This window comes from Macaca fascicularis, chromosome 5 (genome assembly GCF_037993035.2).
Source record: "Macaca fascicularis isolate 582-1 chromosome 5, T2T-MFA8v1.1".
NCBI lineage: Eukaryota > Metazoa > Chordata > Mammalia > Primates > Cercopithecidae > Macaca > Macaca fascicularis.
In genome coordinates, this window is record NC_088379.1 from 88,274,711 (window position 1) to 88,296,780 (window position 22,070).

A 22,070-nucleotide genomic window follows, 5' to 3' on the forward strand; every position below is an offset into this window, starting at 1 on the left:
TGTTATCGGAGGATATTTCCTTTGCCCCTATTGTCTTCAAGGGATCCGAAATATCTGTTCTCAGATTCCACAGAAATAAGGCTAGCAAAGAGATCCACGAAAGACAGATGTAACTCTGTGAGTTGAATTAACAGAACACTAAGCAGTTTCTCAGAAACCTTCTTTCCAGATTTCATCTGAGGATATTTCCTTTTTCACCATAGCCCTCTATGCGCTTCCAAATATCACTTTGCCAATTCCACAACAACTGTCTTAGCGAAAGGCTTCTTGAGCGAAAAGCTGTAACTCTGTGAGATGATTTCACAGAACACAAAGAAGTTTCTCAGAAAGCTTCTTTCTCTTTGTTATCGGAGGATTTTTCCTTTGGCCCTATAGTCTTCAAAGGAATCCGAAATATCTGTTCTCAGATTCCACAGAAATAAGGCTAGCAAAGAGATCCACGACATACAGATGTAACTGTGTGAGATGAATTAACAGAACACTAAGCAGTTTCTCAGAAAGCTTCTTTCCAGATTTCATCTGAGGATATTTCCTTTTTCACCACAGCCCTCTATGGGCTTCCAAATATCACTTTGCCAGCTCCACAAGAACTGTCTTAGCGAAAGGCTTCTTGAGGGGAAAGCTGTAACTCTGGGAGATGATTTCACAGGACACAAAGAAGTTTCTCAGAAAGCTTCTTTCTCTTTGTTGTCAGAGGATATTTCCTTTGGCCCTATAGTCTTCAAAGGGATACGAAATATCTGTTCTCAGATTCCACAGAAATAAGGCTAGCAAAGAGATCCACGAAATACAGATATAACTCTGTGAGTGGAAGTCACAGAACACTAAGCGGTTTCTCAGAAAGCTTCTTTCCAGATTTCATCTGAGGATATTTCCTTTTTCACCATAGCCCTCTATGGGCTTCCAAATATCACTTTACCAATTCCACAAGAACTGTCTTAGCGAAAGGCTTCTCGAGGGGGAAAGCTGTAATTCTGAGAGATGATTTTACAGAACACAAAGAAGTTTCTCAGAAAGCTTCTTTCTCTTTTTTGTCAGAGGATATTTCCTTTGTCCCTATAGTCTTCAAAGGGATCCGAAATATCTGTTCTCAGATTCCACAGAAATAAGGCTAGCAAAGAGATCCACGAAAGACAGATGTAACTCTGTGAGTGGAAGTCACAGAACACTAAGCGGTTTCTCAGAACGCTTCTTTGCAGATTTCATCTGAGGATATTTCCTTTTTCACCATAGCCCTCTATGGGCTTCCAAATATCACTTTGCCAATTCCACAAGAACTGTCTTAGCGAAAGGCTTCTTGAGGGGAAAGCTGTAACTCTGTGAGATTATTTCACAGAACACAAAGAAGTTTCTCAGAAAGCTTCTTTCTCTTTGTTATCGGAGGATATTTCCTTTGGCCCTATAGTCTTCAAGGGATCCGAAATATCTGTTCTCAGATTCCACAGAAATAAGGCTAGCAAAGAGATCCACGAAAGACAGATGTAACTCTGTGAGGTGAATTAAAGGAACACTAAGCAGTTTCTCAGAAAGCTTCTTTCCAGATTTCATCTGAGGATATTTCCTTTTTCACCATAGCCCTCTATGGGCGTCCAAATATCTCTTTGCCAATTCCACAAGAACTGTCTTAGCGAAAGGCTTCTTGAGGGAAAAGCTGTAACTCTGTGAGATGATTTCACAAAACACAAAGAAGTTTCTCAGAAAGCTTCTTTCTCTTTGTTATCGGAGGATTTTTCCTTTGGCCCTATAGTCTTCAAAGGGATCCGAAATATCTGTTCTCAGATTCCACAGAAATAAGGCTAGCAAAGAGATCCACGAAATACAGATGTAACTCAGTGAGTGGAAGTCAAAGAAAACTAAGGGGTTTCTCAGAAAGCTTCTTTCCAGATTTCATCTGAGGATATTTCCTTTTTCACCATAGCCCTCTATGGGCTTCCAAATATCACTTTGCCAATTCCACAAGAACTGTCTTAGTGAAAGGCTTCTTGAGGGGAAAGCTGTTACTCTGTGAGATGATTTCACAGAACACAAAGAAGTTTCTCAGAAAGCTTCTTTCTCTTTGTTATCGGAGGATTTTTCCTTTGGCCCTATAGTCTTCAAAGGGATCCGAAATATCTGTTATCAGATTCCACAGAAATAAGGCTAGCAAAGAGATCCACGAAAGACAGATGTAACTGTGTGAGATGAATTAACAGAACACTAAGCAGTTTCACAGAAAGCTTCTTTCCAGATTTCATCTGAGGATATTTCCTTTTTCACCATAGCCCTCTATGGGCTTGCAAATATCACTTTGCCAATTCCACAAGAACTGTCTTAGCGAAAGGCTTCTTGAGGGGAAAGCTGTAACTCTGTGAGATGATTTCACAGAACACAAAGAAGTTTCCCAGAAACCTTCTTTCTCTTTGTTATCGGAGGATATTTCCTTTGCCCCTATACTCTTCAAGGGATCCGAAATATCTGTTCTCAGATTCCACAGAAATAAGGCTAGCAAAGAGATCCACGAAAGACAGATGTAACTCTGTGAGGTGAATTAAAGGAACACTAAGCAGTTTCTCAGAAAGCTTCTTTCCAGATTTCATCTAAGGATATTTCCTTTTTCACCATAGCCCTCTATGGGCGTCCAAATATCTCTTTGCCAATTCCACAAGAACTGTCTTAGCGAAAGGCTTCTTGAGGGAAAAGCTGTAACTCTGTGAGATGATTTCACAAAACACAAAGAAGTTTCTCAGAAAGCTTCTTTCTCTTTGTTATCGGAGGATTTTTCCGTTGGCCCTATAGTCTTCAAAGGGATCCGAAATATCTGTTCTCAGATTCCACAGAAATAAGGCTAGCAAAGAGATCCACGAAATACAGATGTAACTCTGTGAGTGGAAGTCAAAGAACACTAAGGGGTTTCTCAGAAAGCTTCTTTCCAGATTTCATCTGAGGATATTTCCTTTTTCACCATAGCCCTCTATGGGCTTCCAAATATCACTTTGCCAATTCCACAAGAACTGTCTTAGTGAAAGGCTTCTTGAGGGGAAAGCTGTTACTCTGTGAGATGATTTCACAGAACACAGAGAAGTTTCTCAGAAAGCTTCTTTCTCTTTGTTATCGGAGGATTTTTCCTTTGGCCCTATAGTCTTCAAAGGGGTCCGAAATATCTGTTATCAGATTCCACAGAAATAAGGCTAGCAAAGAGATCCACGAAAGACAGATGTAACTGTGTGAGATGAATTAACAGAACACTAAGCAGTTTCACAGAAAGCTTCTTTCCAGATTTCATCTGAGGATATTTCCTTTTTCACCATAGCCCTCTATGGGCTTGCAAATATCACTTTGCCAATTCCACAAGAACTGTCTTAGCGAAAGGCTTCTTGAGGGGAAAGCTGTAACTCTGTGAGATGATTTCACAGAACACAAAGAAGTTTCCCAGAAACCTTCTTTCTCTTTGTTATCGGAGGATATTTCCTTTGCCCCTATACTCTTCAAGGGATCCGAAATATCTGTTCTCAGATTCCACAGAAATAAGGCTAGCAAAGAGATCCACGAAAGACAGATGTAACTCTGTGAGGTGAATTAACAGAACACTAAGCAGTTTCTCAGAAAGCTTCTTTCCAGATTTCATCTGAGGATATTTCCTTTTTCACCATAGCCCTCTATGGGCTTCCAAATATCACTTTGCCAATTCCACAAGAACTGTCTTAGCGAAAGGCTTCTTGGGGGGAAAGCTGTAACTCTGTGAGATGATTTCACAAGACACAAAGAAGTTTCTCAGAGAGCTTCTTTCTCTTTGTTGTCAGAGGATATTTCCTTTGGCCCTATAGTCTTCAAAGGGATCCGAAATATCTGTTCTCAGATTCCACAGAAATAAGGCTAGCAAAGAGATCCACGAAATACACATGTAACTCTGTGAGTGGAAGTCATAGAACACTAAGCGGTTTCTCAGAAAGCTTCTTTCCAGATTTCATCTGAGGATACTTCCTTTTTCACCATAGCCCTCTATGGGCTTCCAAATATCACTTTGCCAATTCCACAAGAACTGTCTTAGCGAAAGGCTTCTTGAGGGGAAAGCTGTAACTCTGTGAGATGATTTCACAGAACACAAAGAAGTTTCTCAGAAAGCTTCTTTCTCTTTGTTATCGGAGGATTTTTCCTTTGGCCCTATAGTCTTCAAAGGGATCCGAAATATCTGTTCTCAGATTCCACAGAAATAAGGCTAGCAAAGAGATCCACGACATACAGATGTAACTGTGTGAGATGAATTAACAGAACACTAAGCAGTTTCTCAGAAAGCTTCTTTCCAGATTTCATCTGAGGATATTTCCTTTTTCACCGTAGCCCTCTATGGGCTTCCAAATATCACTTTACCAATTCCACAAGAACTGTCTTAGCGAAAGGCTTCTTGAGGGGAAAGCTGTAACTCTGTGAGATGATTTCACAGAACACAAAGAAGTTTCCCAGAAAACTTCTTTCTCTTTGTTATCGGAGGATATTTCCTTTGCCCCTATAGTCTTCAAGGGATCCGAAATATCTGTTCTCAGATTCCACAGAAATAAGGCAAGCAAAGAGATCCACGAAAGACAGATGTAACTCTGTGAGGTGAATTAACAGAACACTAAGCAGTTTCTCAGAAAGCTTCTTTCCAGATTTCATCTGAGGATATTTCCTTTTTCACCATAGCCCTCTATGCGCTTCCAAATATCACTTTGCCAATTCCACAAGAACTGTCTTAGCGAAAGGCTTCTTGAGGGGAAAGCTGTAACTCTGTGAGATGATTTCACAGGACACAAAGAAGTTTCTCAGAAAGCTTCTTTCTCTTTGTTATCAGAGGATATTTCCTTTGGCCCTATAGTCTTCAAAGGGATCCGAAATATCTGCTCTCAGATTCCACAGAAATAAGGCTAGCAAAGAGATCCACGAAATACAGATGTAACTCTGTGAGTGGAAGTCACAGAACACTAAGCGGTTTCTCAGAAAGCTTCTTTCCAGATTTCATCTGAGGATATTTCCTTTTTCACCATAGCCCTCTATGGGCTTCCAAATATAACTTTGCCAATTCCACAAGAACCGTCTTAGCGAAAGGCTTCTTGAGGAGAACGCTGTAACTCTGTGAGATGATTTCACAGAACACAAAGAAGTTTCTCAGAAAGCTTCTTTCTCTTTGTTATCGGAGGATATTTCCTTTGGCCCTATAGTCTTCAAAGGGATCCGAAATATCTGTTCTCAGATTCCACAGAAATAAGGCTAGTAAAGAGATCCACGAAATACAGATGTAACTGTGTGAGATGAATTAACAGAACACTAAGCAGTTTCTCAGAAAGCTTCTTTCCAGATTTCATCTGAGGATATTTCCTTTTTCACCATAGCCCTCTATGGGCTTCCAAATATCACTTTGCCAATTCCACAAGAACTGTCTTAGCGAAAGGCTTCTTGAGAAGAAAGCTGTAACTCTGTGAGATGATTTCACAGAACACAAAGAAGTTTCTCAGAAAGCTTCTTTCTCTTTGTTATTAGAGGAATTTTCTTTTGGCCCTATAGTCTTCAAAGGGATCAAAATATCTGTTCTCAGATTCCACAGAAATAAGGCTAGCAAAGACATCCACGAAATAAAGATGTAACTCTGTGAGATGAATTAACAGAACTCTAAGCAGTTTCTCAGAAAGTTTCTTTCCAGATTTCATCTGAGGATATTTCCTTTTTCACCATAGCCCTCTATGGGCTTCCAAATATCACTTTGCCAATTCCACAAGAACTGTCTTAGCGAAAGGCTTCTTGAGGAGAAATCTGTAACTCTGTGAGATGATATCACAGAACACAAAGAAGTTTCTCAGAAAGCTTCTTTCTCTTTGTTATCGGAGGATATTTCCTTTGGCCCTATAGTATTCAAAGGGATCCGAAATATCTGTTCTCAGATTCCACAGAAATAAGGCTAGTAAAGAGATCCACGAAATACAGATGTAACTCTGTGAGATGAATTAACAGAACACTAAGCTGTTTCTCAGAAAGCTTCTTTCCAGATTTCATCTGAGGATATTTCCTTTTTCACCATAGCCCTCTATGGGCTTGCAAATATCACTTTGCCAATTCCACAAGAACTGTCTTAGCGAAAGGCTTCTTGAGGAGAAAGCTGTAACTCTGTGGGATGATTTCACAGGACACAAAGAAGTTTCTCAGAAAGCTTCTTTCTCTTTGTTGTCAGAGGATATTTCCTTTGGCCCTATAGTCTTCAAAGGGATCCGAAATATCTGTTCTGAGATTCCACAGAAATAAGGCTAGCAAAGAGATCCACGAAATACAGATGTAACTCTGTGAGTGGAAGTCACAGAACACTAAACGGCTTCTCAGTAAGCTTATTTCCAGATTTCATCTGAGGATATTTCCTTTTTCACCATAGCCCTCTAGGGGCTTCCAAATATCACTTTGCTAATTCCACAAGAACTGTCTTAGCGAAAGTCTTCTTGAGGGGAAAGCTGTTACTCTGTGAGATGATTTCACAGAACACAAAGAAGTTTCTCAGAAAGCTTCTTTCTCTTTGTTATCCGAGGAATTTTCCTTTGGCCCTATAGTCTTCAAAGGGATGCGAAATATCTGTTCTCAGATTCCACAGAAATAAGTCTAGGAAAGAGATCCACGAAATACAGATGTAACTCTGTGTGATGAATTAACAGAACACTAAGCTGTTTCTCAGAAAGCTTCTTTCCAGATTTCATCTGAGGATATTTCCTTTTTCACCATAGCCCTCTATGGGCTTCCAAATATCACTTTGCCAATTCCACAAGAACTGTCTTAGCGAAAGGCTTCTTGAGGGGAAAGCTGTAACTCTGTGAGATGATTTCACAGAACACAAAGAAGTTTCTCAGAAAGCTTCTTTCTCTTTGATATCGGAGGATATTTCCTTTGGCCCTATAGTCTTCAAGGGATCCGAAATATCTGTTATCAGATTCCACAGAAATAAGGCTAGCAAAGAGATCCACGAAAGACAGATGTAACTCTGTGAGGTGAATTAACAGAACACTAAGCAATTTCTCAGAAAGCTTCTTTAAAGATTTCATCTGAGGATATTTCCTTTTTCACCATAGCCCTCTATGGGCTTCCAAATATCACTTTGCCAATTCCACAAGAACTGTCTTAGCGAAAGGCTTCTTAAGGGGAAAGCTGTAATTCTGTGACATGATTTCACAGAACACAAAGAAGTTTCTCAGAGAGCTTCTTTCTCTTTGTTATCGGAGGATATTTCCTTTGGCCCTATAGTCTTCAAAGGGATCCGAAATATCTCTTCTCAGATTCCACAGAAATAAGGCTAGCAAAGAGATCCACGAAATACAGATGTAACTCTGTGAGATGAATTAACAGAACTCTAAGCAGTTTCTCAGAAAGCTTCTTTCCAGATTTCATGTGAGGATATTTCCTTTTTCACCGTAGCCCTCTATGGGCTTCCAAATATCACTTTGTCAATTCCACAAGAACTGTCTTAGCGAAAGGCTTCTTGAGGGGAAAGCTGTAACTCTGTGAGATGATTTCACGGAACACAAAGAAGTTTTTCAGAAAGCTTCTTTCTCTTTGTTATCGGAGGATTTTTCCTTTGGCCCTACAGTCTTCAAAGGGATCCGAAATATCTGTTCTCAGATTCCACAGAAATAAGGCTAGCAAAGAGATCCACGAAATACAGATGTAACTCTGTGAGATGAATTAAAAGAACACTAAGCAGTTTCTCAGACAGCTTCTTTCCAGATTTCATCTGAGAATATTTCCTTTTTCACCATAGCCCTCTATGGGCTTCCAAATATCACTTTGCCAATTCCACAAGAACTGTCTTAGCGAAAGGCTTCTTGAGGGGAAAGCTGTAACTCTGTGAGATGATTTAACAGAACACAAAGAAGTTTCTCAGAAAGCTTCTTTCTCTTTGTTATTGGAGGATATTTTCTTTGGCCCTATAGTCTTCAAAGGGATCCGAAATATCTGTTCTCAGATTCCACAGAAATAAGTCTAGGAAAGAGATCCACGAAATACAGATGTAACTCTGTGTGATGAATTAACAGAACACTAAGCAGTTTCTCAGAAAGCTTCTTTCCAGATTTCATCTGAGGATATTTCCTTTTTCACCATAGCCCTCTATGGGCTTCCAAATATCACTTTGCCAATTCCAAAAGAACTGTCTTAGCGAAAGGCTTCTTGAGGGGAAAGCTGTAACTCTGTGAGATGATTTCACAGAACACAAAGAAGTTTCTCAGAAAGCTTCTTTCTCTTTGATATCGGAGGATATTTCCTTTGGCCCTATAGTCTTCAAGGGATACGAAATATCTGTTATCAGATTCCACAGAAATAAGGCTAGCAAAGAGATCCACGAAAGACAGATGTAACTCTGTGAGGTGAATTAACAGAACACTAAGCAATTTCTCAGAAAGCTTCTTTAAAGATTTCATCTGAGGATATTTCCTTTTTCACCATAGCCCTCTATGGGCTTCCAAATATCACTTTGCCAATTCCACAAGAACTGTCTTAGCGAAAGGCTTCTTAAGGGGAAAGCTGTAATTCTGTGAAATGATTTCACAGAACACAAAGAAGTTTCTCAGAGAGCTTCTTTCTCTTTGTTATCGGAGGATATTTCCTTTGGCCCTATAGTCTTCAAAGGGATCCGAAATATCTCTTCTCAGATTCCACAGAAATAAGGCTAGCAAAGAGATCCACGAAATACAGATGTAACTCTGTGAGATGAATTAACAGAACTCTAAGCAGTTTCTCAGAAAGCTTCTTTCCAGATTTCATGTGAGGATATTTCCTTTTTCACCGTAGCCCTCTATGGGCTTCCAAATATCACTTTGTCAATTCCACAAGAACTGTCTTAGTGAAAGGCTTCTTGAGGGGAAAGCAGTAACTCTGTGAGATGATTTCACAGAACACAAAGAAGTTTCTCAGAAAGCTTCTTTCTCTTTGTTATTGGGGGATATTTCCTTTGGCCCTATAGTCTTCAAATGGATCCGAAATATCTGTTCTGAGATTCCACAGAAATAAGGCTAGCAAAGAGATCCACGAAATACAGATGTAACTCTGTGAGTGGAAGTCACAGAACACTAAACGGCTTCTCAGTAAGCTTATTTCCAGATTTCATCTGAGGATATTTCCTTTTTCACCATAGCCCTCTAGGGGCTTCCAAATATCACTTTGCTAATTCCACAAGAACTGTCTTAGCGAAAGTCTTCTTGAGGGGAAAGCTGTTACTCTGTGAGTTGATTTCACAGAACACAAAGAAGTTTCTCAGAAAGCTTCTTTCTCTTTGTTATCCGAGGAATTTTCCTTTGGCCCTATAGTCTTCAAAGGGATCCGAAATATCTGTTCTCAGATTCCACAGAAATAAGTCTAGGAAAGAGATCCACGAAATACAGATGTAACTCTGTGTGATGAATTAACAGAACACTAAGCAGTTTCTCAGAAAGCTTCTTTCCAGATTTCATCTGAGGATATTTCCTTTTTCACCATAGCCCTCTATGGGCTTCCAAATATCACTTTGCCAATTCCACAAGAACTGTCTTAGCGAAAGGCTTCTTGAGGGGAAAGCTGTAACTCTGTGAGATGATTTCACAGAACACAAAGAAGTTTCTCAGAAAGCTTCTTTCTCTTTGATATCGGAGGATATTTCCTTTGGCCCTATAGTCTTCAAGGGATCCGAAATATCTGTTATCAGATTCCACAGAAATAAGGCTAGCAAAGAGATCCACGAAAGACAGATGTAACTCTGTGAGGTGAATTAACAGAACACTAAGCAATTTCTCAGAAAGCTTCTTTAAAGATTTCATCTGAGGATATTTCCTTTTTCACCATAGCCCTCTATGGGCTTCCAAATATCACTTTGCCAATTCCACAAGAACTGTCTTAGCGAAAGGCTTCTTAAGGGGAAAGCTGTAATTCTGTGACATGATTTCACAGAACACAAAGAAGTTTCTCAGAGAGCTTCTTTCTCTTTGTTATCGGAGGATATTTCCTTTGGCCCTATAGTCTTCAAAGGGATCCGAAATATCTCTTCTCAGATTCCACAGAAATAAGGCTAGCAAAGAGATCCACGAAATACAGATGTAACTCTGTGAGATGAATAAACAGAACTCTAAGCAGTTTCTCAGAAAGCTTCTTTCCAGATTTCATGTGAGGATATTTCCTTTTTCACCGTAGCCCTCTATGGGCTTCCAAAATTCACTTTGTCAATTCCACAAGAACTGTCTTAGCGAAAGGCTTCTTGAGGGGAAAGCTGTAACTCTGTGAGATGATTTCACGGAACACAAAGAAGTTTTTCAGAAAGCTTCTTTCTCTTTGTTATCGGAGGATTTTTCCTTTGGCCCTACAGTCTTCAAAGGGATCCGAAATATCTGTTCTCAGATTCCACAGAAATAAGGCTAGCAAAGAGATCCACGAAATACAGATGTAACTCTGTGAGATGAATTAAAAGAACACTAAGCAGTTTCTCAGACAGCTTCTTTCCAGATTTCATCTGAGAATATTTCCTTTTTCACCATAGCCCTCTATGGGCTTCCAAATATCACTTTGCCAATTCCACAAGAACTGTCTTAGCGAAAGGCTTCTTGAGGGGAAAGCTGTAACTCTGTGAGATGATTTAACAGAACACAAAGAAGTTTCTCAGAAAGCTTCTTTCTCTTTGTTATTGGAGGATATTTTCTTTGGCCCTATAGTCTTCAAAGGGATCCGAAATATCTGTTCTCAGATTCCACAGAAATAAGTCTAGGAAAGAGATCCACGAAATACAGATGTAACTCTGTGTGATGAATTAACAGAACACTAAGCAGTTTCTCAGAAAGCTTCTTTCCAGATTTCATCTGAGGATATTTCCTTTTTCACCATAGCCCTCTATGGGCTTCCAAATATCACTTTGCCAATTCCACAAGAACTGTCTTAGCGAAAGGCTTCTTGAGGGGAAAGCTGTAACTCTGTGAGATGATTTCACAGAACACAAAGAAGTTTCTCAGAAAGCTTCTTTCTCTTTGATATCGGAGGATATTTCCTTTGGCCCTATAGTCTTCAAGGGATACGAAATATCTGTTATCAGATTCCACAGAAATAAGGCTAGCAAAGTGATCCACGAAAGACAGATGTAACTCTGTGAGGTGAATTAACAGAACACTAAGCAATTTCTCAGAAAGCTTCTTTAAAGATTTCATCTGAGGATATTTCCTTTTTCACCATAGCCCTCTATGGGCTTCCAAATATCACTTTGCCAATTCCACAAGAACTGTCTTAGCGAAAGGCTTCTTAAGGGGACAGCTGTAATTCTGTGAAGTGATTTCACAGAACACAAAGAAGTTTCTCAGAGAGCTTCTTTCTCTTTGTTATCGGAGGATATTTCCTTTGGCCCTATAGTCTTCAAAGGGATCCGAAATATCTCTTCTCAGATTCCACAGAAATAAGGCTAGCAAAGAGATCCACGAAATACAGATGTAACTCTGTGAGATGAATTAACAGAACTCTAAGCAGTTTCTCAGAAAGCTTCTTTCCAGATTTCATGTGAGGATATTTCCTTTTTCACCGTAGCCCTCTATGGGCTTCCAAATATCACTTTGTCAATTCCACAAGAACTGTCTTAGTGAAAGGCTTCTTGAGGGGAAAGCAGTAACTCTGTGAGATGATTTCACAGAACACAAAGAAGTTTCTCAGAAAGCTTCTTTCTCTTTGTTATTGGGGGATATTTCCTTTGGCCCTATAGTCTTCAAAGGGATCCGAAATATCTGTTCCCAGATTCCACAGAAATAAGGCTAGCAAAGAGATCCACGAAATGCAGATGTAACTCTGTGAGTGGAAGTTACAGAACACTAAGCGGTTTCTCAGAAGGCTTCTTTCCAGATTTCATCTGAGGATATTTCCTTTTTCACCATAGCCCCTTATGGGCTTCCAAATATCACTTTGCCAATTCCACAAGAACTGTCTTAGCGGAAGGCTTCTTGACGGGAAAGCTGTAACTCTGTGAGATGATTTCACAGAACACAAAGAAGTTTCTCAGAAAGCTTCTTTCTCTTTGTTATTGGAGGATATTTAATTGGCCCTATAGTCTTCAAAGGGATCCGAAATATCTGTTCTCAGATTCCACAGAAATAAGGCTAGCAAAGAGATCCACGAAATACAGATAAAGCTCTGTGAGATGAATTAACAGAACACTAAGCAGTTTCTCAGAAAGCTTCTTTTCAGATTTCATCTGAGGATCTTTCCTTTTTCACCATAGCCCTCTATGGGCTTCCAAATATCACTTTGCCAATTCCACAAGAACTGTCTTAGCGAAAGGCTTCTTGAGGGGAAAGCTGTAATTCTGTGACATGATTTCACAGAACACAAAGAAGTTTCTCAGAGAGCTTCTTTCTCTTTGTTATCGGAGGATATTTCCTTTGGCCCTCTAGTCTTCAAAGGGATCCGAAATATCTCTTCTCTGATTCCACAGAAATAAGGCTAGCAAAAAAATCCACGAAATACAGATGTAACTCTGTGAGATGAATTAACAGAACACTAAGCAGTTTCTCAGAGAGCTTCTTTCCAGATTTCATGTGAGGATATTTCCTTTTTCAACATAGCCCTCTATGGGCTTCCAAATATCAATTTGCCAATTCCACAAGAACTGTCTTAGTGAAAGGCTTCTTGAGGGGAAAGCTGTAACTCTGTGAGATGATTTCACAGAACACAAAGAAGTTTCTCAGAAAGCTTCTTTCTCTTTGTTATTGGAGGATATTTCCTTTGGCCCTGTATTCTTCAAAGGGATCCGAAATATCTGTTCTCAGATACTACAGAAATAAGGCTAGCAAAGAGATCCACGAAGTACAAATGTAACTCTGTGTGATGAATTAACAGAACACTAAGCAGTTTCTCAGAAAGCTTCTTTCCAGATTTCATCGGAGGATATTTCCTTTTTCACCATAGCCCTCAATGGGCTTCCAAATATCACTTTGCCAATTCCACAAGAACTGTCTTAGTGAAAGGCTTCTTGAGGGGAAAGCTGTAACTCTGTGAGATGATTTCACAGAACACAAAGAAGTTTCTCAGAAAGCTTCTTTGTCTTTGTTTTCGGAGGATATTTCCTTTGGCCCTATAGTCTTCAAAGGGATCCGAAATATCTGTTCTCATATTCCACAGAAATAAGGCTAGCTAAGAGATCCACGAAATGCAGATGTAACTCTGTGAGTGGAAGTTACAGAACACTAAGCGGTTTCTCAGAAGGCTTCTTTCCAGATTTCATCTGAGGATATTTCCTTTTTCACCATAGCCCCTTATGGTCTTCCAAATATCACTTTGCCAATTCCACAAGAACTGTCTTAGCGAAAGGCTTCTTGACGGGAAAGCTGTAACTCTGTGAGATGATTTCACAGAACACAAAGAAGTTTCTCAGAAAGCTTCTTTCTCTTTGTTATCGGAGGATATTTCCTTTGGCCCTATAGTCTTCAAAGGGATCCGAAATATCTGTTCTCATATTCCACAGAAATAAGGCTAGCAAAGAGATCCACGAAATACAGATATAACTCTGTGAGATGAATTAACAGAACACTAAGCAGTTTCTCAGAAAGCTTCTTTCCAGATTTCATCTGAGGATATTTCCTTTTTCACCATAGCCCTCTATGGGCTTCCAAATATCACTTTGCCAATTCCACAAGAACTGTCTTAGCGAAAGGCTTCTTGAGGGGAAAGCTGTAACTCTGTGACATGATTTCACAGAACACAAAGAAGTTTCTAAGAGAGCTTCTTTCTCTTTGTTATCGGAGGATATTTCCTTTGGCCCTATAGTCTTCAAAGGGATCCGAAATATCTCTTCTCAGATTCCACAGAAATAAGGCTAGCAAAGAGATCCACGTAATGCAGATGTAACTCTGTGAGTGGAAGTCACAGAACACTAAGCGGTTTCTCAGAAAGCTTCTTTCCAGATTTCATCTGAGGATATTTCCTTTTTCACCTTAGCCCCTTATGGGCTTCCAAATATCACTTTGCCAATTCCACAAGAACTGTCTTAGCGAAAGGCTTCTTGAGGGGAAAGCTGTAACTCTGTGAGATAATTTCACAGAACACAAAGAAGTTTCTCAGAAAGCTTCTTTCTCTTTGTTATCGGAGGATTTTTCCTTTGGCCCTATAGTCTTCAAAGGGATCCGAAATATCTGTTCTCAGATTCCACAGAAATAAGGCTAGCAAAGAGATCCACGAAATACAGATGTAACTCTGTGAGTGGAAGCCACAGAACACTAAGCAGATTCTCAGAAAGCTTCTTTCCAGATTTCATGTGAGGATATTTCCTTTTTCACCATAGCCCTCTATGGGCTTCCAAATATCACTTTGCCAATTCCACAAGAACTGTCTTAGCGAAAGGCTTCTTGAGGGGAAAGCTGTAACTCTGTGACATGATTTCACAGAACACAAAGAAGTTTCTCAGAGAGCTTCTTTCTCTTTGTTATCGGAGGATATTTCCTTTGACCCTATAGTCTTCAAAGGGATCCGAAATATCTCTTCTCAGATTCCACAGAAATAAGGCTAGCAAAGAGATCCAAGAAATGCAGATGTAACTCTGTGAGTGGAAGTCACAGAACACTAAGCGGTTTCTCAGAAAGCTTCTTTCCAGATTTCATCTGAGGATATTTCCTTTTTCACCATAGCCCTCTATGTGCTTCCAAATATCACTTTGCCAATTCCACAAGAACTGGCCAAGCGAAAGGCTTCTTGAGGGGAAAGCTGTAACTCTGTGAGATGATTTCACAGAACACAAAGAAGTTTCTCAGAAAGCTTCTTTCTCTTTGTTATTGGAGGATATTTTCTTTGGCTCTATAGTCTTCAAAGGGATCCGAAATATCTGTTCTCAGATTCCACAGAAATAAGTCTAGGAAAGAGATCCACGAAATACAGATGTAACTCTGTGTGATGATTTAAAAGAACACTAAGCAGTTTCTCAGAAAGCTTCTTTCCAGATTTCATCTGAGGATATTTCCTTTTTCACCATAGCCCTCTATGGGCTTCCAAATATCACTTTGCCAATTCCACAAGAACTGTCTTAGCGAAAGGCTTCTTGAGGGGAAAGCTGTAACTCTGTGAGATGATTTCACAGAACACAAAGAAGTTTCTCAGAAAGCTTCTTTCTCTTTGTTATCGGAGGATATTTCCTTTGGCCCTATAGTCTTCAAGGGATCCGAAATATCTGTTATCAGATTCCACAGAAATAAGGCTAGCAAAGAGATCCACGAAAGACAGATGTAACTCTGTGAGGTGAATTAACAGAACACTAAGCAATTTCTCAGAAAGCTTCTTTAAAGATTTCATCTGAGGATATTTCCTTTTTCACCATAGCCCTCTATGGGCTTCCAAATATCACTTTGCCAATTCCACAAGAACTGTCTTAGCGAAAGGCTTCTTGAGGGGAAAGCTGTAACTCTGTGAGATGATTTCACAGAACACAAAAAAGTTTCTCAGAAAGCTTCTTTCTCTTTGTTATCGGAGGATATTTCCTTTGGCCCTATAGTCTTCAAGGGATCCGAAATATCTGTTCTCAGATTCCACAGAAATAAGGCTAGCAAAGAGATCCACGAAAGACTGATGTAACTCTGTTAGGTGAATTAACAGAACACTAAGCAGTTTCTCAGAAAGCTTCTTTCCAGATTTCATCTGAGGATATTTCCTTTTTCACCATAGCCCTCTATGGGCTTCCAAATATCACTTTGCCAATTCCACAAGAACTGTCTTAGGGAAAGGCTTCTTGAAGGGAAAGCTGTAACTCTGTGAGGTGATTTCACAGGACACAAAGAAGTTTCTCAGAAAGTTTCTTTCTCTTTGTTGTCAGAGGATATTTCCTTTGGCCCTATAGTCTTCAAAGGGATCCGAAACATTTGTTCTCAGATTCCACAGAAATAAGGCTAGCAAAGAGATCCACGAAATACAGATGTAACTCTGTGAGATGAATTAACAGAACACTAAGCAGTTTCTCAGAAAGCTTCTTTCCAGATTTCATCTGAGGATATTTCCTTTTTCACCATAGCCCTCTATGGGCTTCCAAATATCACTTTGCCAATTCCACAAGAACTGTCTTAGCGAAAGGCTTCCTGAGGGGAAAGCTGTAACTCTGTGAGATGATTTCACAGAACACAAAGAAGTTTCTCAGAAAGCTTCTTTGCCTTTGTTGTCGGAGGATATTTCCTTTGGCCCTATAGTCTTCAAAGGGATCCGAAATATCTGTTCTCAGATTCCACAGAAATAAGGCTAGCAAAGAGATCCCCGAAATGCACATGTAACTCTGTGAGTGGAAGTCACAGAACACTAAGCGGTTTCTCAGAAGGCTTCTTTAAATATTTCATGTGAGGATATTTCCTTTTTCACCTTAGCCCCTTATGGGCTTCCAAATATCACTTTGCCAACTCCACAAGAACTGTCTTAGCGAAAGGCTTCTTGAGGGGAAAGCTGTAACTCTGTGAGATGATTTCACAGAACACAAAGAAGTTTCTCAGAAAGCTTCTTTCCCTTTGTTATCGGAGGATATTTCCTTTGCCCCTATAGTCTTCAAAGGGATCCGAAATATCTGTTCTCAGATTCCACAGAAATAAGGCTAGCAAAGAGATCCACGAAATACAGATGTAACTCTGTGAGATGAATTAACAGAACACTAAGCAGTTTCTCAGAAAGCTTCTTTCCAGATTTCATGTGAGGATATTTCCTTTTTCACCATAGCCCTCTATGTGCTTCCAAATATCACTTTGCCAATTCCACAAGAACTCTCTTAGCGAAAGGCTTTTTCAGGGGAAAGCTGTAACTCTGTGAGATGATTTCACAGAACACAAAGAAGTTTCTCAGAAAGCTTCTTTCTCTTTGTTATCGGAGGATATTTCCTTTGGCCCTATAGTCTTCAAAGGGATCCGAAATATCTGTTCTCAGATTCCACAGAAATAAGGCTAGCAAAGAGATCCACGAAATACAGATATAACTCTGTGAGATGAATTAACAGAACACTAAGCAGTTTCTCAGAAAGCTTCTTTCCATATTTCATCTGAGGATATTTCCTTTTTCACCATAGCCCTCTATGGGCTTCCAAATATCACTTTGCAAATTCCACAAGAACTGTCTTAGCGAAAGGCTTCTTGAGGTGAAAGCTGTAACTCTGTGACATGATTTCACAGAACACAAAGAAGTTTCTCAGAGAGCTTCTTTCTCTTTGTTATCGGAGGATATTTCCTTTGGCCCTATAGTCTTCAAAGGGATCCGAAATATCTCTTCTCAGATTCCACAGAAATAAGGCTAGCAAAGAGATCCACGAAATACAGATGTAACTCTGTGAGATGAATTAACAGAACACTAAGCAGTTTCTCAGAAAGCTTCTTTCCAGATTTCATCTGAGGATATTTCATTTTTCACCATAGCCCTCTAAGGGCTTCCAAATATCTCTTTGCCAATTACACAAGAACTGTCTTAGCGAAAGGCTTCTTGAGGGGAAAGCTGTAACTCTGTGAGATGATTTCACAGAACACAAAGAAGTCTCTCAGAAAGCTTCTTTGTCTTTGTTTTCGGAGGATATTTCCTTTGGCCCTATAGTCTTCAAAGGGATCCGAAATATCTGTTCTCAGATTCCACAGAAATAAGGCTATCAAAGAGATCCACGAAATACAGATATAACTCTGTGAGATGAATTAACAGAACACTAAGCAGTTTCTCAGAAAGCTTCTTTCCAGATTTCATCTGAGGATATTTCCTTTTTCACCATATCGTCTATGGGCTTCCAAATATCACTTTGCCAATTCCAGAAGAACTGTCTTAGCGAAAGGCTTCCTTACGGGAAAGCTGTAACTATGTTAGATGATTTTACCGAACACAAAGAAGTTTCTCAGAAAGCTTCTTTCTCTTTGTTATCGGGGGACATTTCCTTTGGCCCTATAGTCTTCAAAGGGATCCGAAATATCTGTTCTCAGATTCCACAGAAATAAGGCTAGTAAAGAGATCCACGAAATACAGATGTAACTCTGTGAGATGAATTAACAGAACAGTAAGCGGTTTCTCAGAAGGCTTCTTTCCAGATTTCATGTGAGGATATTTCCTTTTTCAACATAGCCCTCTATGGGCTTCCAAATTTCACTTTGCCAATTCCACAAGAACTGTCTTAGTGAAAGGCTTCTTGAGGGGAAAGCTGTAACTCTGTGACATGATTTCACAGAACACAAAGAAGTTTCTCAGAGAGCTTCTTTCTCTTTGTTGTCGGAGGATATTTCCTTTGGCCCTACAGTCTTCAAAGGGATCCGAAATATCTGTTCTCAGATTCCACAGAAATAAGGCTAGCAAAGAGATCCAAGAAATACAGATGTAATTGTGTGAGTGGAAGTCACAGAACACTAACCGGTTTCTCAGAAATCTTATTTCCAGATTTCATCTGAGGATAATTCCTTTTTCACCATAGCCCTCTATGGGCTTCCAAATATCACTTTGCCAATTCCACAAGAACTGTCTTAGCGAAAGGCTTCTTGAGGGGAAAGCTGTAACTCTGTGAGATGATTTCACAGAACACAAAGAAGTTTCTCAGAAAGCGTCCTTCTCTTTGTTATCGGAGGACATTTCCTTGGCCCTATAGTCTTCAAAGGGATCCGAAATATCTGTTCTCAGATTCTACAGAAATAAGGCTATCAAAGAGATCCACGAAATACAGATGTAACTCTGTGAGATGAATTAACAGAACACTAAGCAGTTTCTCAGAAAGCTTCTTTCCAGATTTCATCTGAGGATATTTCCTTTTTCACCATAGCCCTCTATGGGCTTCCAAAAATCACTTTGCCAATTCCACAAGAACTGTATTAGCGAAAGGCTTCTTGAGGGGAAAGCTGTAACTCTGTGAGATGATTTGACAGAACACAAAGAAGTTTCTCAGAGAGCTTCTTTCTCTTTGTTATCGGAGGATATTTCCTTTGGCCCTGTAGTCTTCAAAGGGATCCGAAATATCTGTTCTCAGATTCCACAGAAATAAGGCTAGCAAAGAGATCCACGAAATACAGATGTAACTCTGTGAGATGAATTAACAGAACACTAAGCAGTTTCTCAGAAAGCTTCTTTCCAGATTTCATGTGAGGATATTTCCTTTTTCACCATAGCCCTCTATGTGCTTCCAAATATCACTTTGCCAATTCCACAAGAACTATCTTAGCGAAAGGCTTTTTCAGGGGAAAGCTGTAACTCTGTGAGGTGATTTCACAGAACACAAAGAAGTTTCTCAGAAAGCTTCTTTCTCTTTGTTATCGGAGGATATTTCCTTTGACCCTATAGTCTTCAAAGGGATCCGAAATATCTGTTCTCAGATTCCACAGAAATAAGGGTAGCAAAGAGATCCACGAAATACAGATATAACTCTGTGAGATGAATTAACAGAACACTAAGCAGTTTCTCAGAAAGCTTCTTTCCATATTTCATCTGAGGATATTTCCTTTTTCACCATAGCCCTCTATGGGCTTCCAAATATCACTTTGCAAATTCCACAAGAACTGTCTTAGCGAAAGGCTTCTTGAGGTGAAAGCTGTAACTCTGTGACATGATTTCACAGAACACAAAGAAGTTTCTCAGAGAGCTTCTTTCTCTTTGTTATCGGAGGATATTTCCTTTGGCCCTATAGTCTTCAAAGGGATCCGAAATATCTCTTCTCAGATTCCACAGAAATAAGGCTAGCAAAGAGATCCACGAAATACAGATGTAACTCTGTGAGATGAATTAACAGAACACTAAGCAGTTTCTCAGAAAGCTTCTTTCCATATTTCATCTGAGGATATTTCCTTTTTCACCATAGCCCTCTATGGGCTTCCAAATATCACTTTGTCAATTCCACAAGAACTGTCTTAGTGAAAGGCTTCTTGAGGGGAAAGCAGTAACTCTGTGAGATGATTTCACAGAACACAAAGAAGTTTCTCAGAAAGCTTCTTTCTCTTTGTTATTGGGGGATATTTCCTTTGGCCCTATAGTCTTCAAATGGATCCGAAATATCTGTTCTGAGATTCCACAGAAATAAGGCTAGCAAAGAGATCCACGAAATACAGATGTAACTCTGTGAGTGGAAGTCACAGAACACTAAACGGCTTCTCAGTAAGCTTATTTCCAGATTTCATCTGAGGATATTTCCTTTTTCACCATAGCCCTCTAGGGGCTTCCAAATATCACTTTGCTAATTCCACAAGAACTGTCTTAGCGAAAGTCTTCTTGAGGGGAAAGCTGTTACTCTGTGAGATGATTTCACAGAACACAAAGAAGTTTCTCAGAAAGCTTCTTTCTCTTTGTTATCCGAGGAATTTTCCTTTGGCCCTATAGTCTTCAAAGGGATCCGAAATATCTGTTCTCAGATTCCACAGAAATAAGTCTAGGAAAGAGATCCACGAAATACAGATGTAACTCTGTGTGATGAATTAACAGAACACTAAGCAGTTTCTCAGAAAGCTTCTTTCCAGATTTCATCTGAGGATATTTCCTTTTTCACCATAGCCCTCTATGGGCTTCCAAATATCACTTTGCCAATTCCACAAGAACTGTCTTAGCGAAAGGCTTCTTGAGGGGAAAGCTGTAACTCTGTGAGATGATTTCACAGAACACAAAGAAGTTTCTCAGAAAGCTTCTTTCTCTTTGATATCGGAGGATATTTCCTTTGGCCCTATAGTCTTCAAGGGATCCGAAATATCTGTTATCAGATTCCACAGAAATAAGGCTAGCAAAGAGATCCACGAAAGACAGATGTAACTCTGTGAGGTGAATTAACAGAACCCTAAGCAATTTCTCAGAAAGCTTCTTTAAAGATTTCATCTGAGGATATTTCCTTTTTCAACATAGCCCTCTATGGGCTTCCAAATATCACTTTGCCAATTCCACAAGAACTGTCTTAGCGAAAGGCTCCTTAAGGGGAAAGCTGTAATTCTGTGACATGATTTCACAGAACACAAAGAAGTTTCTCAGAGAGCTTCTTTCTCTTTGTTATCGGAGGATATTTCCTTTGGCCCTATAGTCTTCAAAGGGATCCGAAATATCTCTTCTCAGATTCCACAGAAATAAGGCTAGCAAAGAGATCCACGAAATACAGATGTAACTCTGTGAGATGAATTAACAGAACTCTAAGCAGTTTCTCAGAAAGCTTCTTTCCAGATTTCATGTGAGGATATTTCCTTTTTCACCGTAGCCCTCTATGGGCTTCCAAAATTCACTTTGTCAATTCCACAAGAACTGTCTTAGCGAAAGGCTTCTTGAGGGGAAAGCTGTAACTCTGTGAGATGATTTCACGGAACACAAAGAAGTTTTTCAGAAAGCTTCTTTCTCTTTGTTATCGGAGGATTTTTCCTTTGGCCCTACAGTCTTCAAAGGGATCCGAAATATCTGTTCTCAGATTCCACAGAAATAAGGCTAGCAAAGAGATCCACGAAATACAGATGTAACTCTGTGAGATGAATTAAAAGAACACTAAGCAGTTTCTCAGACAGCTTCTTTCCAGATTTCATCTGAGAATATTTCCTTTTTCACCATAGCCCTCTATGGGCTTCCAAATATCACTTTGCCAATTCCACAAGAACTGTCTTAGCGAAAGGCTTCTTGAGGGGAAAGCTGTAACTCTGTGAGATGATTTAACAGAACACAAAGAAGTTTCTCAGAAAGCTTCTTTCTCTTTGTTATTGGAGGATATTTTCTTTGGCCCTATAGTCTTCAAAGGGATCCGAAATATCTGTTCTCAGATTCCACAGAAATAAGTCTAGGAAAGAGATCCACGAAATACAGATGTAACTCTGTGTGATGAATTAACAGAACACTAAGCAGTTTCTCAGAAAGCTTCTTTCCAGATTTCATCTGAGGATATTTCCTTTTTCACCATAGCCCTCTATGGGCTTCCAAATATCACTTTGCCAATTCCACAAGAACTGTCTTAGCGAAAGGCTTCTTGAGGGGAAAGCTGTAACTCTGTGAGATGATTTCACAGAACACAAAGAAGTTTCTCAGAAAGCTTCTTTCTCTTTGATATCGGAGGATATTTCCTTTGGCCCTATAGTCTTCAAGGGATACGAAATATCTGTTATCAGATTCCACAGAAATAAGGCTAGCAAAGAGATCCACGAAAGACAGATGTAACTCTGTGAGGTGAATTAACA